Source organism: Delphinapterus leucas, chromosome 4 (genome assembly GCF_059928025.1).
Source record: "Delphinapterus leucas isolate spDelLeu-1000000601 "Yukka" chromosome 4, BTC_Dleu_Yukka2, whole genome shotgun sequence".
Classification (NCBI taxonomy): domain Eukaryota; kingdom Metazoa; phylum Chordata; class Mammalia; order Artiodactyla; family Monodontidae; genus Delphinapterus; species Delphinapterus leucas.
This window is the reverse complement of record NC_143132.1, coordinates 149,035,710-149,049,508: the sequence shown is the minus strand read 5'-3', so window position 1 is coordinate 149,049,508 and position 13,799 is coordinate 149,035,710. Positions and strand designations below refer to the sequence as shown.

Here is a 13,799-nt window from a genome sequence, read left to right as displayed (position 1 = left end):
AGTCTTTGTAAAGGATGGGTTACACAGCAGTAGCACACGCCCACATGCTCTTTCACACATGATATATCTGAATCAGTGGTTGTGTTTATTCAGCAATTAAGGCAAAAAAGAAAACAATTTGTCATTCCTTCAATTCAAGGTTCAAAATCCTGCCCGCATCTGTTACAACACACATAATTTTTTTTCTCCCTAATTTCTAGTTTACTAGAAGTCAGCTAGGTTTTTGTATCTGCCTCTGCATTTAGTCTCTTGTAATATGTTCTTTTCATGGAATATATGAAAGAAAAGGGAGGTGTATTTTAATAGACTTAGCAAATAATTGTGGATATTCTTGATACTGCACTAAAACTTTACAAGATTGTAATTTCTTTTTTTAAACAAATCATTTATGTATTTTTTAATAGAAGTATAGTTGATTTACAATGTTTGTTAATTACTGCTATACAGCAAGGTGATTCAGTTATATATATATATATATTTTTTCTTTTTTTAAATATTCTTTTCCATTATGGTTTATCCCAGGATACTGAATATAGTTCCCTGTGCTATACAGTAGGACCTTGTTGTTTATCCATCCTATATATAATAGTTTGCATCTGCTAATCCCAAGCTCCCGATCTATCCCTCTCCCACGCACCCTCCGCCTTGGCAGCCACAGGTCTGTTCTCTGTGTCCATGATTGTTTCCATTTCATAGATAGGTTCATTTGTATCACATTTTAGATTCCACATATGTCATATGGTATTTGTCTTTCTCTTTCTGACTTACTTCACTTAGTATGATAATCTCTAGGTCCATCCAGGTTGCTGCACATGGCATTATTTCATTCTTTTTTATGGCTGAGTAATATTCCATTATATATATGTACCACATCTTCTTTATCCATTCCTCTGTTGATGGACACTTAGGTTGTTTCAATGGCTTGGCTATTGACAACACACATGAAGTATGGAATTAATGAAGACCCATGTTCCCCACGGGTCTTAAATAACATGAAGGGTACCCTGGAAGAGTGGGATGACATTGGGGTAAAATTCCGAAGGCCCAAATGTCAGCCCTTCATTTACTAACTGTGCAAACTCAGGGTGGTCTCTTAATGTTCCTGAGCCTCAGTTTCCCATCTGAAAAATGGAGAAATGAATTTTTCCATCATACACAGGGTTCGTAATATATATTTAGACATGTAAATAAGTGCAACACAGTGTAATGGTACGAAACCAGTGGGAGTCCTACACCGATTTGCTTATTCACCAAACATTTATTGAGTCCTGTAGCTACTGAAGTTTCTGAGTCAAATAAAGCATGGTTTCTCCCTCAATAAAATGTACATGATAGGTAGTGTAGACTCTAAGGGTTTGCTGTACATGGACTGCTTTGAAATGTGAAATGCTAAGACAGCAGGATAAGTAGACAAGAATAAAGTAAAGAAGGAAAATGTAGAGGAAGGGGGGAGAAAATGAGGGAGAAGAAAGAAGTTTTATCCACGGCAAGATCAGTGCTCCACCTGGGGCTACATCACTAGTGATTAGGGGAAAATGGAGAGAGGTAAACCGGACAGCTGTTAAATGTTCAGTGGTTTCATTTCTTATGGCAGGACTTTCCACATGAAGTTGGCTTAGCAAACAGACGTGACCATGTTCGCTTCCTTGGGATCCAACTTTTTAGATATTGTTTGCCACACTCGATGAATCTTGTCTGAGAGACAGACAAATGGTCTGCGAGTCTGCCTGATGTTGGCCAAATACCTGCATATTGTCAAATACATTTTAGAAATCCAAATCATTACAGAAATGGTCTACATGTGAATGTGTGGGTGTTGATTTTACATATTAGTTTAAATGAAAAACTTTAAGGCCTTTAAACGGTTTATGTCAGCCTGTACTCCCCTCAGTGATTCTCACTGGGGTCCTGCAAACACTAAGGTTTCTAAGGGTTTTCAGAATCACAAAGGAAGTGCAGTGTTCAGTACTTTTGTTCTAAATGCATTCTATTAATTTCAACTTTTAGAGAATCAGCGGTCCATATACAAGATGTATGCTAGCCCACTATTGGATATGATTAGTCAATTAACCATAACCTCCTTTCCTAATAATTATGGATAAATTTAAACTTACTGTTAGTGTTTTAAAGGCTGGCTTAGCTCTCAAGGTTATTTTTAAAGGAATTGTTATAATGGGTGTGAGGATAACCATTTCAGTCTTAATGGCAGGTTTTTTCCTACATCCATCCATCTGTCCACCCTTCTATCCATCCATCCATATGTCCCATCTTTCCTCCATTGATCTGTCCATTGGCCTATCCATCCATTTGTCCATCTATTATTTCATCAATTTATCTGTCCATTCATCCATCTGTCCATCTATTTATCCATCCATCCATTCATTTATTTCTCTATCTGTTCAAATAGTTATTGAGTACTTACACTGTACCTGACACTGTGATTGATGTTCAAGAAACAAGAGTGAAAGGGTATCATTTCAAAAGACTTACATTCTAGTAAAAGATACAGTCACCTAAACAAAAACTATCATTCAGTGAGCTAGATGCCAGAAGAGAGGTGTTTAAACAACAGGAATACAAAATCTAAGGAGTGGGTTTTAAGATGGTACTTAGTCCCACAGATGCAGGAGCTGACGACTCAGCGTGTGGGCGTCATGACAACCCCTCCAGGGAGGGTTCTGGAGCTGCGCGCCCCCCAGGAGCTGGGTGTCCAGTGCACAGAGCCTCCAGAAGGGATGCTCAACAAATAGTTCATATGGACAGGACTTGGAGGGTTAGGGAGACAATCCAGATGAAGAGAACGGTGTGGACCAAGGCCTCAGGGTTGGATCCGACACAGCCATGCGAGGAAGTTAGCTCTGTGATGTCCTTTAAAGGGTGGGAAGAACCTTCTTCATGTGGGGGACATGAGGACATCCTTCCATGAATGACCACCTCATGTCTGTAGGAGAGCAGGACAGCTGGTGTGACCAGAGGGAAAACTGGAGACTGGGGACAGGTGGGAAGGGAAGACTGGTTGATACACGGAAAGAGAAAGAAGGCGGGATGTGCAGGGTGGCGCCGGGAGGGAAATCGCAGGACCGGGTCACGGCTGGAGGAAGGGGAGAAGGGGACCCCTAGAGGTCACAGGGAGATTTTCACTGTGGCTCCCGGATGACGATGGTATGGCAAAGAGGAGAGAAGTAAGGTAGCTTGGATGGAATAGCGAATTGAACACTCGGCAGGAAAATGATGAGCTTGGCTTAAGGGCAGGTGAGTGAGGAATCAGGCAGCCGTCCCAGAGGCTCAGGAATCAGAACCTCCCAGATGCCTGTCGGGGTCAGGAGCCGGGACGGGCAGGGGAGGGTGAGAGAGGAGAGCGAGGTGGACCCGGAACTGCTCTCTGGGTGTGGCCTGTAGCGGGCGGGAAGGGGGGCAGGAGGCTGTGACGGAGCAGAGGGGCAGAGGGCAGGAAAGCTGGGGTGTCACAGAGTCACAGTGACCAACGGAGACAAGGATTCGGAGAAGCAGCAGAAGCCTGGCCAAGTGTCCAATGGCGCCAAGAGCCAGAGAGAACGGACAGGGAGCAAAGTTCACGGTCTGGCGACTGAGGAAGTGGTGACTTTCAAGAGAACATTTATAGCAGAGCAATATAGGATGGAAGCCCCGCCAGAGGGCGGGGAGGGTTAAGAGGTGGTCAGGGAAAGCCCTTCAAAACCCAACCCAGGAAATAAACTTGGGTCCAGGCACTGGAAAACTTGTCTTTCTAGAATCAAACCTGTTAAGAGACATCCGGGAAACCACCCATGCCTACAAACAGAAAAAGGCTGCGTGGATTTCCCAGAGAGTCTGCAACTGTCCGTTGTCGACGGCTCCCCGGAAGGCTAACACACTCACGCAGGAACTGTCTACGCGGAGACCCACGCAGGCGCAGGAGGAGGCTTCAGGTGGCCACAGGTGAGAAGCGGGGAGGGCTTTCCCGGCAGAAGACAGGGCAGGTTTGAAACCCTGCGTGGAAGCGACAGGGCAGCTTTGAAGTTCTGCAGAGAATAGGGCCGGGGCTGAGTTCCAGGCTCAGGCTGGACCGCGGCTCCTGTGGCCGGCGAACCTTGCCAAGGAGACTTGGGGTTTAGGTTCACCGGGGGCGCAGTGGCAGCAACAGGACCACAGCTGCCTTTTAGAAGGGCAGCTCTGTCCATGGTGAAGAAATGATTGGGTGGAGACATCACTCATGTGGTTGCTAGGAGTTCCCATCAAGAGAAGAGGGGCCACGGGGAGGGCCCATGTGAGGGGTCCAGGGCGCCGGGCTGCGGGCAGGGCCGAGCTGCGCGATGGGGGAGGGCCTGTGCCCCCAGGGCACGGTGCAGTGTGTGCGGCCGGGCAGCTGGCTCTCTGGGTCCCGGCTCTGGAGGCGTGAGTGTGTGGAGACAGGCTCTCAGGGAAAGTCTGCTGACGGGAGCGGTGGCCGTGGGAGGGGACGGCGAGCCCCTTACCCCTCTGGGCTTCTTTCTTCCCGTTCCCGACTTCCGGCAATCAGCTGAATCTGAAGCACACGCAGCAACCTGGAACTCGACACATCCGGACTCCTGCTACTACTGACAGTTCCTGAGCCGTGACCGCCGGCTCTGGGTGTCAGGCCCTGATCCAGGTACCGGGGATGCCGCAGGGAACCAGAGTCCCCGAGTCCGCGGGATAGTCGGGTGAGAGCGCAAGACCACGGTGAGGGGGGCAAAGCGCACAGGGGAGAACTGACTCCACACGTGTACTGCAGACCCCACCCTGCACGCCTTCCCGGGACACGCCCGAATCAGGACCGGACGACCCCGGGTGCTCAGTGAGAAAATATCCACTGCTCCTTGCCTTGGCTTTGAAATGTAAAGGTGGGAGAAATTCCAACCCAAAATCTTCCCGTCACAGACCAGCTTCCCAAAATCGGGGGCCGCGGCCTGCGAGCTGGTGTCTTCTCTTTAACAGGAACTATCAGGGTCACGGCCAGCCCCACCCCGTCGGGGAGGGAGGGTGTCTTCCCCGGGCTGTGTCAAGTGCTAGACATGCATTATCTGTCACCCTAACTGGGAGGAGATACTATGAGTCCCCAATCTGCACAGGAGGAAACAGAGGCTAAATGCCACGTAGCTGCCAGAACTGAAACCCAGTTCTAGCTCCAAACCACACGCTGCTCATCAAAGAGTTCTCGAAACCGTTTCCTTTAAAGAAAAGATTAGTGTTAATAACAAGAATGCAACGAGGACTATAATTGAGGAATTTTTCTCCTTGGCCTTGGCTTCCCTGAATGCCATCAAGGGGTGACTCGCAGGCCACACGTGTGATTAAAAGAAAATGTGAAAAATGAAACTGCAGAACTAGCCCCCCCTGCCCGCCTCGTCCACCTCAGTGTGTGAAGTGGTGGCCGGAATCGTGGCCAACTTCACCCTCCCCTAGTGAACAGTGTCTCAATACAAACAGATCAGCCCAAATTGTCTTCGTCTGGGAAGGACTGCTGAAATCCTACTGAGTTCACAAAAATCTTCCTCCTGGCCTACAACACTTTAATTCTCAGGTATTTATTTCTGCAGAGACTCATCTGGAAAAGAAAGCAAGGCATCGTCACCATTCCCGGCACGGCTCAGAGCCACATACTCGATGTTTGACGCAGAGAACTGAATTTCTATCCCCGGGAAGCTTCAGCTAAGGAATAAAAAAAAAAAAAAAAGAAAACAAAACTGCAACAAGCCCAAGAAGTAACACAGAAGCCTCGGGACCCGGGGGAGAGGAAAGCAGGGCCTGGAAGAGAAAGCGGTGCAGGGTCCCAACTCAGACGTCCAAGAAACATCAGAGGACATGCAGGGAAGTTGCGGCTGCCTGCGAGCAACCCTAAAGGTGATATTGAACTTTAAAGCACGTCCTGAGCTCCCATTCTGTCGCGGGCACTGTTCTAGGTGCTGGGGAGGTAACAGTGTGTAAAGCGATGTCCCCGGCTTCTGGGAGTTTCTTTTCTTCTTGGGAAAGGTGGACGATGGCCAAATCCATGTACAGTGTGCCATCGGATAATGACGGCGTTATGAGAAAGGGCATGCGGGGGAGAGGAACCGCAGGCAGGGCACCGGCATGCAGCAGGGTCTCTGTGATGGGGGGATTTAGGGGAGGGAGCTGGAAGCGGTGATGGAGCAGGTCCTCTAAAGAACTGGGGGCAGAAAGGATCGCATATATCGGGGCAAAAGAGCTTCTCCTAAATTAAAGACACAAGCTAGATGAGCTATGTACTGACTCACTTGCAAAACTCCAGACAGTAAATATCGTAGATTTTGCAGGACTCACAGTCTCTGTGGCCACCACTGTGCCATCGCAGGGCAGAAGAGGCTCTGTGCACAGAAGGGCATGGTTGTGTTCCAACAGAACTTCACCAAAACAGGCTGTGTCTGGACTTGGCCCACAGGCTGTAGTCTGCAGACTCGTACTCTAAAAAATGTCCTTGATCTGTAAGAAGTTGTTTGTAGAGTAAATCCAAATTAGGGAAGAAAGTATTTTTTGGTGGGTTTTCTGGTTGTTTTTGGCCGCGCTGCACGGCTTGCGGGATCCTAGTTTCCCAACCAGGGATTGAACCCGGGCCCTCGGCAGTGAAAGCGCCAGGTCCAAACCACTGGACCGCCAGGGAATTCCCAGGAAGAAAGTCTTTTTAACAAAAAAGAAATGACTTAACACCCACTCTCCTGTGTTTGCTCTTCCCTTTTATTTCAGTGATCAGGCAACAGACTGGACGTCAATTGTTTTTTCTGCCCAGCACCAAAGCCCTGCCCCCTCCAACAGGTTTTCTTCTGGGGACTCCTCCACCCCCGCCCCTGACTGTGGCCTGCAGTACGTCCAGACCCTGGTGGAGAGCTAGAGGGTCTCCTAGAGCGCACGCAGAATAAAGGGCCGTCACCCGGAGAGCAGCGGGGCACAGTGGAGCAGAGGCAGGAGTGGGAAGTGGCCAGGGAAAACCCTCCCCGCGGAAGGAACATCTGAGCGGATAGCACTGAACTAGGAGAACATTTCAGGCTTTGGGGAAGCGAGAGCAAAGTTCTTGGGGGCAGAAAGCCTCAGGGACTCGAGGTCGTGGTGTTCTGAGGTGTTGTAGGGATGTGATGGGAGTTCCGCTTCTCACAAGACATCTTAACAAAGCTTGGCCTGGAAACCCGCCGGGGTGTAGTGACAGCCAATGACTATGCCGAGAAGTGCATTCAACAGGCAGTGCTGCAGAGGCTTCTGGACGCAGACGTTTGTCCAGAGAGGGAGCACGGACACACGAGACGTGATAAACGTGGTGTATTCGCTGCTCTAGAATCTGGTGAAGCAACACCGCAGATGACTTTGGGGGGCAGGGGGGGACGAGGGGTTCTCCTTCCAAAGTGCGTATTCTTCCTTGATACATATGTATTCAAAGTTTCTCCGAAGTCATTGCACTCCCCGCTGCTTCCTTGGAAGGTGTTAAAAAGGGAGTCGCCTTCTTCCATCTGTAAATATTTCCAGCTCCTTTTTTCCATAACTTTTTCTCACACCCTTGCTTCAGTTTAGAGGGGCAAGGTTCTGTCTCCTTCTTGCAGATTTCAGTAGGGAGAGAAGTCAAGGGTGAGAAGGGACCTGAAAACCTGTCAGCTGGACCACACTGAGTGAGGCGGTGACCCTCCTGTACTCAAAGCAGAGCCAGCCACCCTGGAAACATCCAGAACGCGAGCAGGGAGGTCACCCTGGCCTAAGCAGCCCTAACCAGCCACCGAGACAAGGATGCCCCCTCCTCCTTTCCACTGACGACCAGGTCCCTTCCAGCAGGGGTCGGCAGCCCTCCCACCTAAGCCGCCCTGACCCCAGACATTTCCACTGTCTTGAGACACATGTGGCATAACTTTGCACACAGATGAGGTGGGCCGGACCCTAAGCTGGAAAGGAATGCTGGACTCTAAAGTCATATTCTTCTTATTAATTCCACCGGATTCCCTGCCCGGCCTGTTCCCCCACTTACCCCGTCATCTTTTGACTGAGTTCAGGAAATTGCACAATGATTGGGCTGCTCTGGGAACTGCCATTTTTAATCACATGGACTTTTTGCTACCAGGCACCTTAACTGCACAGGGGCCCTTGGTCACCTATGATTGTCAGCTTGACCCTCTCATCCCAGGGCTCTCGCTGGTAGCCACTTTATTTAAAAACAGGGAAAGGTCAGTAAGTTATGGCACTTTCGTAAGATGTGTCCGGACTTGAAAAAAAATAGCAACAATTACGAAACGTGGTATTAAAAAGTGCCTTGAGCTAACTAACTTCCAAAAGAGAAATGCTGGCGAATGTGGACTGGGCTTCTCTTGCCTAAGAACTACTGCCGACTCCCAGGTTTATAATGAGGAGATGGACGGCCTGTTTGAACTTGAGGCAGCTGCATCCTGGGATCAACACGAGGTCTCTGGCAGCCCATTTAAAGGACTCCCTACGCCTGGGAGCACCCCTAGCCTTCTTCTCACCCTTCACGTCTCCTGAGATCCGGGCCCAAGCCCTCCACCACCAAGTACGTACATCCAGGAGGCTCAAGTTCCCACCTCTGGCCCTGACTTCCCCTAAGCGTCAGACGTGCACACCTCACTGCCCACTAGGCACCTCTCCACCCCTCACACTGATCCTCTCCTAAGAGGGGCCCCTCCAGCTGCCCTTACACGGCTCCTTCCCTTTGGTGCTGCCAGCTCAGCGACTGGACCCACCACCCATCCAGGGGCCCTCTCCCAGTGATAGAGGCAGACCTGTCCTTCTCTCTCCCTCATCCTGTGTACCTGCCAAGGTCAGCTCTGTCTGCCTGCATCCTCTCTGTGAATGATGTTTTGCAGACAATGGCTCATCTGCGAAAGGTAGGCAAATACACTATAATACAATAAAAAGTAAAGTAGAAATAGCACTGTTAGAGCTAAAACAGGCTGTTTCCACAGAGGTCTCCTGACTTATCCTCTCTCGCTGGTAAAACATTCAGTGAAGCGCTCAGGGAACCTTAGGTTCTCAGTACGGCACATCATTGAAGGTCTCTCCTTTCATCCTCAGTACCCTGCTAAGACCCTGTCCCTAAAGCCTTCGATGATGATTTTTCTCATTAACTTTTCAGGCCATGACCTCCTCAACCCCCTAAGACAGACACACAGACAGACAGACACACACACACACACACAACATACGCACATACTCTCACTCCCTTTCCTGAGGCTCCAGGAAAGTGCAGGATGGTGAGCCAGCCATTTTCAACCATGTAGACAGCTTTTACTGCCGACGACCTTAACTGCAAAGGGGCCCTCGGTCTCTCAAACCACCTGATTTAAGCAGCAAGTGTTCCCAGACCAACCCCACTTTATTTTGGGTACTGTGAGAGAGGATCCCTTCCCTATGCCTGGAATATTTCTGAATATCAGGAAATGACTTTGAACGTGTGTCCTGAATGGAGACCTAGGAGGTTTACAGCTGCAAAGGGACCTTACTGATCACCTAAATCAGTCTCTGGAGCTCTTGCTTATGGCATCGGTCACAAGCGCTGGGGGAGAGCTGGGTTACATCTCGACTCTGGCTCAGGAGTTGCGTAAATTCGGGCAATTTCCCTGGCCTCTCTCAGTGTCAGTTACCGTGACCAGTAAGAAATGGTACTCATCTAACAGAGGCTATGAAAAGGTTCAGCGCTCGATTAACGGTAGCACACTTTGTGACTTTCTTCTTTTGCTCATGGCCCCTCACACAGTTCAGAGCAATTATCTTCTCCCTACGGCTGAATCTCTCCACCCTCTGAATTTCTGGCGTGTTCCGTCATATCTCATAGTGGGACAGCTGGATTCCACATCATCCCTCTCAACCGGCTTTGGATAATGTTCTGTTCTAGATGACTGCTCTGAAAATGAGGTGCGCAGAACAAAAAACAATCATGTTCCAAGATGTGCTCTGACCGGCCACAAACACAGAGAGCTCTGGTGGTCTTCCAGGATCTGATTCACCCAAGATCTCAGGAGGAAGGCGTGCCTGTGGCCTTCGCCCCTCCGCGCTGTCTGCCCAGCCGTCCTCCCACTGTGGCCTCACGGCACTGCATCCTCATGGCTCTGCCTCAGGACGCCTCACCTCTGTGGAGGGCATCTCATCTGGACCCGCCCGTCATTTGCTCTATTGAGGATCTGCAGGAAGTCTCAGCCCTTCTGAAGTTCTCATTCTGCCAGGTTCACCTCCGGGACCAATTTTAGCGGGAGGAGCCTGCTGTCTAAGGCCTCTCCCTTTAGTTTAAACTTCTTGAAGCCTGACAGCCCCTGTGGCCTCCTCTGCCCTACCTGGGACCCCTCACAGAGAGCCCAGCATGAAAGGGGAGACCCCAGAGGTGCCACTGCTTGTTGGGTGGCCAGGTGTGACAGCGCGTCACATACGCCTGACCATCTGACCAAACCCCAGGCCATAGCAGAGGGACCCACGATCCCTACCCAGATGCCAACATGACTGCAGTTGGTTAGAAGCCACAAATATAAAGAGCACAACCTATTCCTAAAGAAGTGAGTAGGCCTTAAAAGAAAGAAAGAAACCAAAGGAAACATAGTTGGGCAAGTATTAGGCTCTAAACACAGAGTCAAACCTCCTCCAAATTAGATACCCTGTGGCTCACCCTGAGACATCCATAATGTCAGCTACTGCTTCAGTGGATACTGGAAAAATATTTAGAACTAAAATATGGTATTTCTCCTGGGGGTGTATATCAAAAATGGAGAGAAAGCAGTAATCACTAGAGAAACTCAATAAATAACTTGGCTACCTGTCACTTTTCTCCAGGTGCACTCATAACATATATTAGAAGGATTCAAATCTTGCTGTTCCCTCCCAAGAATTTTTTTTTTTTTTTTTTTTTTTCCGGCCAAGTCTGGTGAAGTTCCATTCAGATCATGGGCAGGAAAAAAATAACCTATATAATGCAGTCAGTGATTCAGAGTGTACCTCACATTTAAAGGAATGGGCTTCACAGATGCAGAAAACAAACTTATGGTTACCAAGGGGGAAAGGGGCGGAGGGATAAATTGGGAGACTGGGATTGACATATACAGACTACTATATATAAGATAGATAACCAACAAGGACCTACTGTATAGCACAGGGACTCTACTTAATATTCTGTAATACTCTATATGGGAAAAGTATCTAAAGAAGAGTGGATATATGTATATGTATAACTGAATCACTTTGCTGTACACCTGAAACTAACACAACATTGTAAATCAACTATACCCCAATAAAAATAAATTTTTAAAAAAGATCCCATTTACAATAAAAAAATGTTTTCCTATTAAATCAAAAAATCAAAAATAAAGGAATGGGCGTGCCTAAGACTTTTTCTCGGTGCTGCTTGAAATCCCGGGAATCTGAATGCCCGTCTTCCTGTATTATTCATTCCATAATTGCTGGGTTTTATTAGAAATATGATCTATTATAACCTTGAATAGAGTACATTAAATGACATTGAAAATTAGATTATTCTGATTATCAGAGAAGTGAGAACTGTGCTAAACATTTGTAAGATGGATAGTCAATCAGGGTATCCATCTGAGTGTAATAAAAATCAATCTGGAGTCAGTGTGTTTAATTTTTTAAGCGTGACATTTTCCTCAGAGTTTCTTTCTAAAATGTCACCGTCTTCTACGATGCTGATTGATTCTGTCTCTTGGGAGAAGCACTCACTCCAATTACTTCATCCACTGCACACAAACCAGAGACCACTTTAAAAAAAAGCTAAATGGATCGCGGCAAGGACCACGTATTTCCAGGGGCGGGGCACAGATCTGTGTCACGCAAGCTAGAAAATCATTCATCTGCAGCTCAGACAGATAAAATATGCTACTTAGATCACACGTGGCTCTTTACTTTCTTCCAACGGAAATTAGGAATCTCTGTATTGGGTTTTTATTTCACCTGAGAAAAAAGAGGAAAAGATTCTGGCTTATGTAAAAAACATGATTCTGCTCACATCTTTTCAGAGGAAAAGAAAAAAAAAGGTGCAACTGTTAATTTATACCCTTCCTTCCACCTTTCCCACAGTCCTTCTTTCTTTCCTTTCCTCCATCCACCCATCTCTTAACACATTGGTCCATCAATCGACAATTACTGAATTCCAACTGAGGTCGCCAGGAGACTGGCCGGCTGGGGACTCTTTCTCTCTTGAGGACATTCGCATGGTACAAGGTGAGGACGAGGGCTACTGAGGTGACATCTAAGGGGAGCTTCCTGAGCTGACCCGACATTCCGTACTGTGGAATGACTGTCCACTAACTCAGCTTGGCCCCCAAGAATGACACACGTGAATACTGACTTTACGGAATACTGGTATTTTCCTGGCAATGGTAGGGGAAGGGGGAAGATGACATTTATTGAGCGTTTGCCATGACGCAGAACTTGACATCCATCACTCCCTAAATCCTCAGGGGTGGGGGCCCCTCTGCTCCCGGGCCCTGGGTTTCCTGAGCAGGTGGCTGGGCAGTGACCCTCGGTTTTCTCCCCACGTCTCCTTCTTGTTTTCCCAGGAGGAGGGACCTGTCTTAGTGCATCTTCGGAGCAGAAGCCCTTCTGGGCCTTCTCTGCCTCTGTCCGCCTCCCCACCTCGCTGCAGAAAAGGGCACCTGCCCTGCTCTCCACACCGTGGAAGCTCCCGGTGGGGGCTCTGCCTGGGAGGAGGCCTTCGGGTATCAGTGCTGCCCGGGACGCGGCAGGGAATCTCATGTGATTCGGGGGTGAAGTTCAGGAAGCCATGAGCCACTGAGGCTGCACACAGCAAGTTGCATCTTCCAATAAGCAAATGGCTCTAAAAATTAACTCATACCCGTAGGAAAGGACATCACACTGCTATCAAAAAGCATCTCTTCAAAGACTATTTAATGACATGGTAAAATATTCACAATGGTAAACTTAACTAAAATAAGAAAGTCAGAAAAACTGGAATACACACATATTGAAAAAAGAGCAGAGTAAAATAAATCAAAATATTCATAGGACTTCTATCTGGGACATGAGGTTCATTGTGATTTAGATCTTCTTTATAAATTTCAGTCCTTTCCAAATCACCTGCAATGAGCTACTGTTGCCCCCATTATTTTTTAAAATGTAGTTGTTCTGTTTTTTCTTTTCAGAGGAAAGTAGCTTTCCTCTAATACTAAGAAGGTTCTCAGACTGTAAGGCAACTCTCAGAACATGTTACTGACACGGTGATCTTCTAATTCCTGCAGCTACTTCTCAACTGATTACTGCAAACTCCCATCGCCAACAGCACTGCCTCACCACTCCCACCGGTCAGAGCGCTACCGTCTCTCACCTGGTTCCCTTCTGTGGCCTCCCGAGCTCTCTCTGCTTCTGCCCTGACCCCCCGATAGGATAGTCTGAACATAACAGCCATCTTGGACCTATTAAAACCCAAGTATGTCCCCTTTCTGCCCGAGCACTTGACAGCCTCCTATCCAACTTGGGGTGAGAGCAGAAGTCTGGACAAAGCCCCTGGGCCTCTATGATTCCATCTCCTCTCTTATGCCTGCTTGTTTATGCTCCTCTTATTTTTTATTTATTTATTTTTTAAATTTCTTTATTTCTTGGCCGTGCTGTGTGGCATGTGGAATGTTAGCTCCCTGACCAGGGATTGAACCCACACCCCGTGCATTGGAAACACGGGGTCTTAACCACCGGACTGCCAGGAAAGTCCCTATTTATGCCCCTCTTGACAACTGGCTTGCTTCTTGGCCCTCAAACACACTGGGGAATGCCCCCACCTCAGGGCCTTTGCACGAGCTGTTCCCTCCGCCTGGACCCTCTCC

General features: G+C 48.2%; 1 long non-coding RNA gene across 1 annotated transcript; it reads left to right on the top strand.

The window, feature by feature from the left end:
* The first annotated feature begins 2,583 nt into the window (after positions 1 to 2,583).
* On the top strand, positions 2,584 to 10,154 carry LOC149749461 (uncharacterized). The gene is made up of 4 exons (XR_016393154.1): positions 2,584 to 3,936; positions 4,517 to 4,679; positions 5,556 to 5,859; positions 6,718 to 10,154. It is a non-coding gene; the product is annotated as an uncharacterized LOC149749461 (long non-coding RNA).
* Positions 10,155 to 13,799: the final 3,645 nt, after the last annotated feature.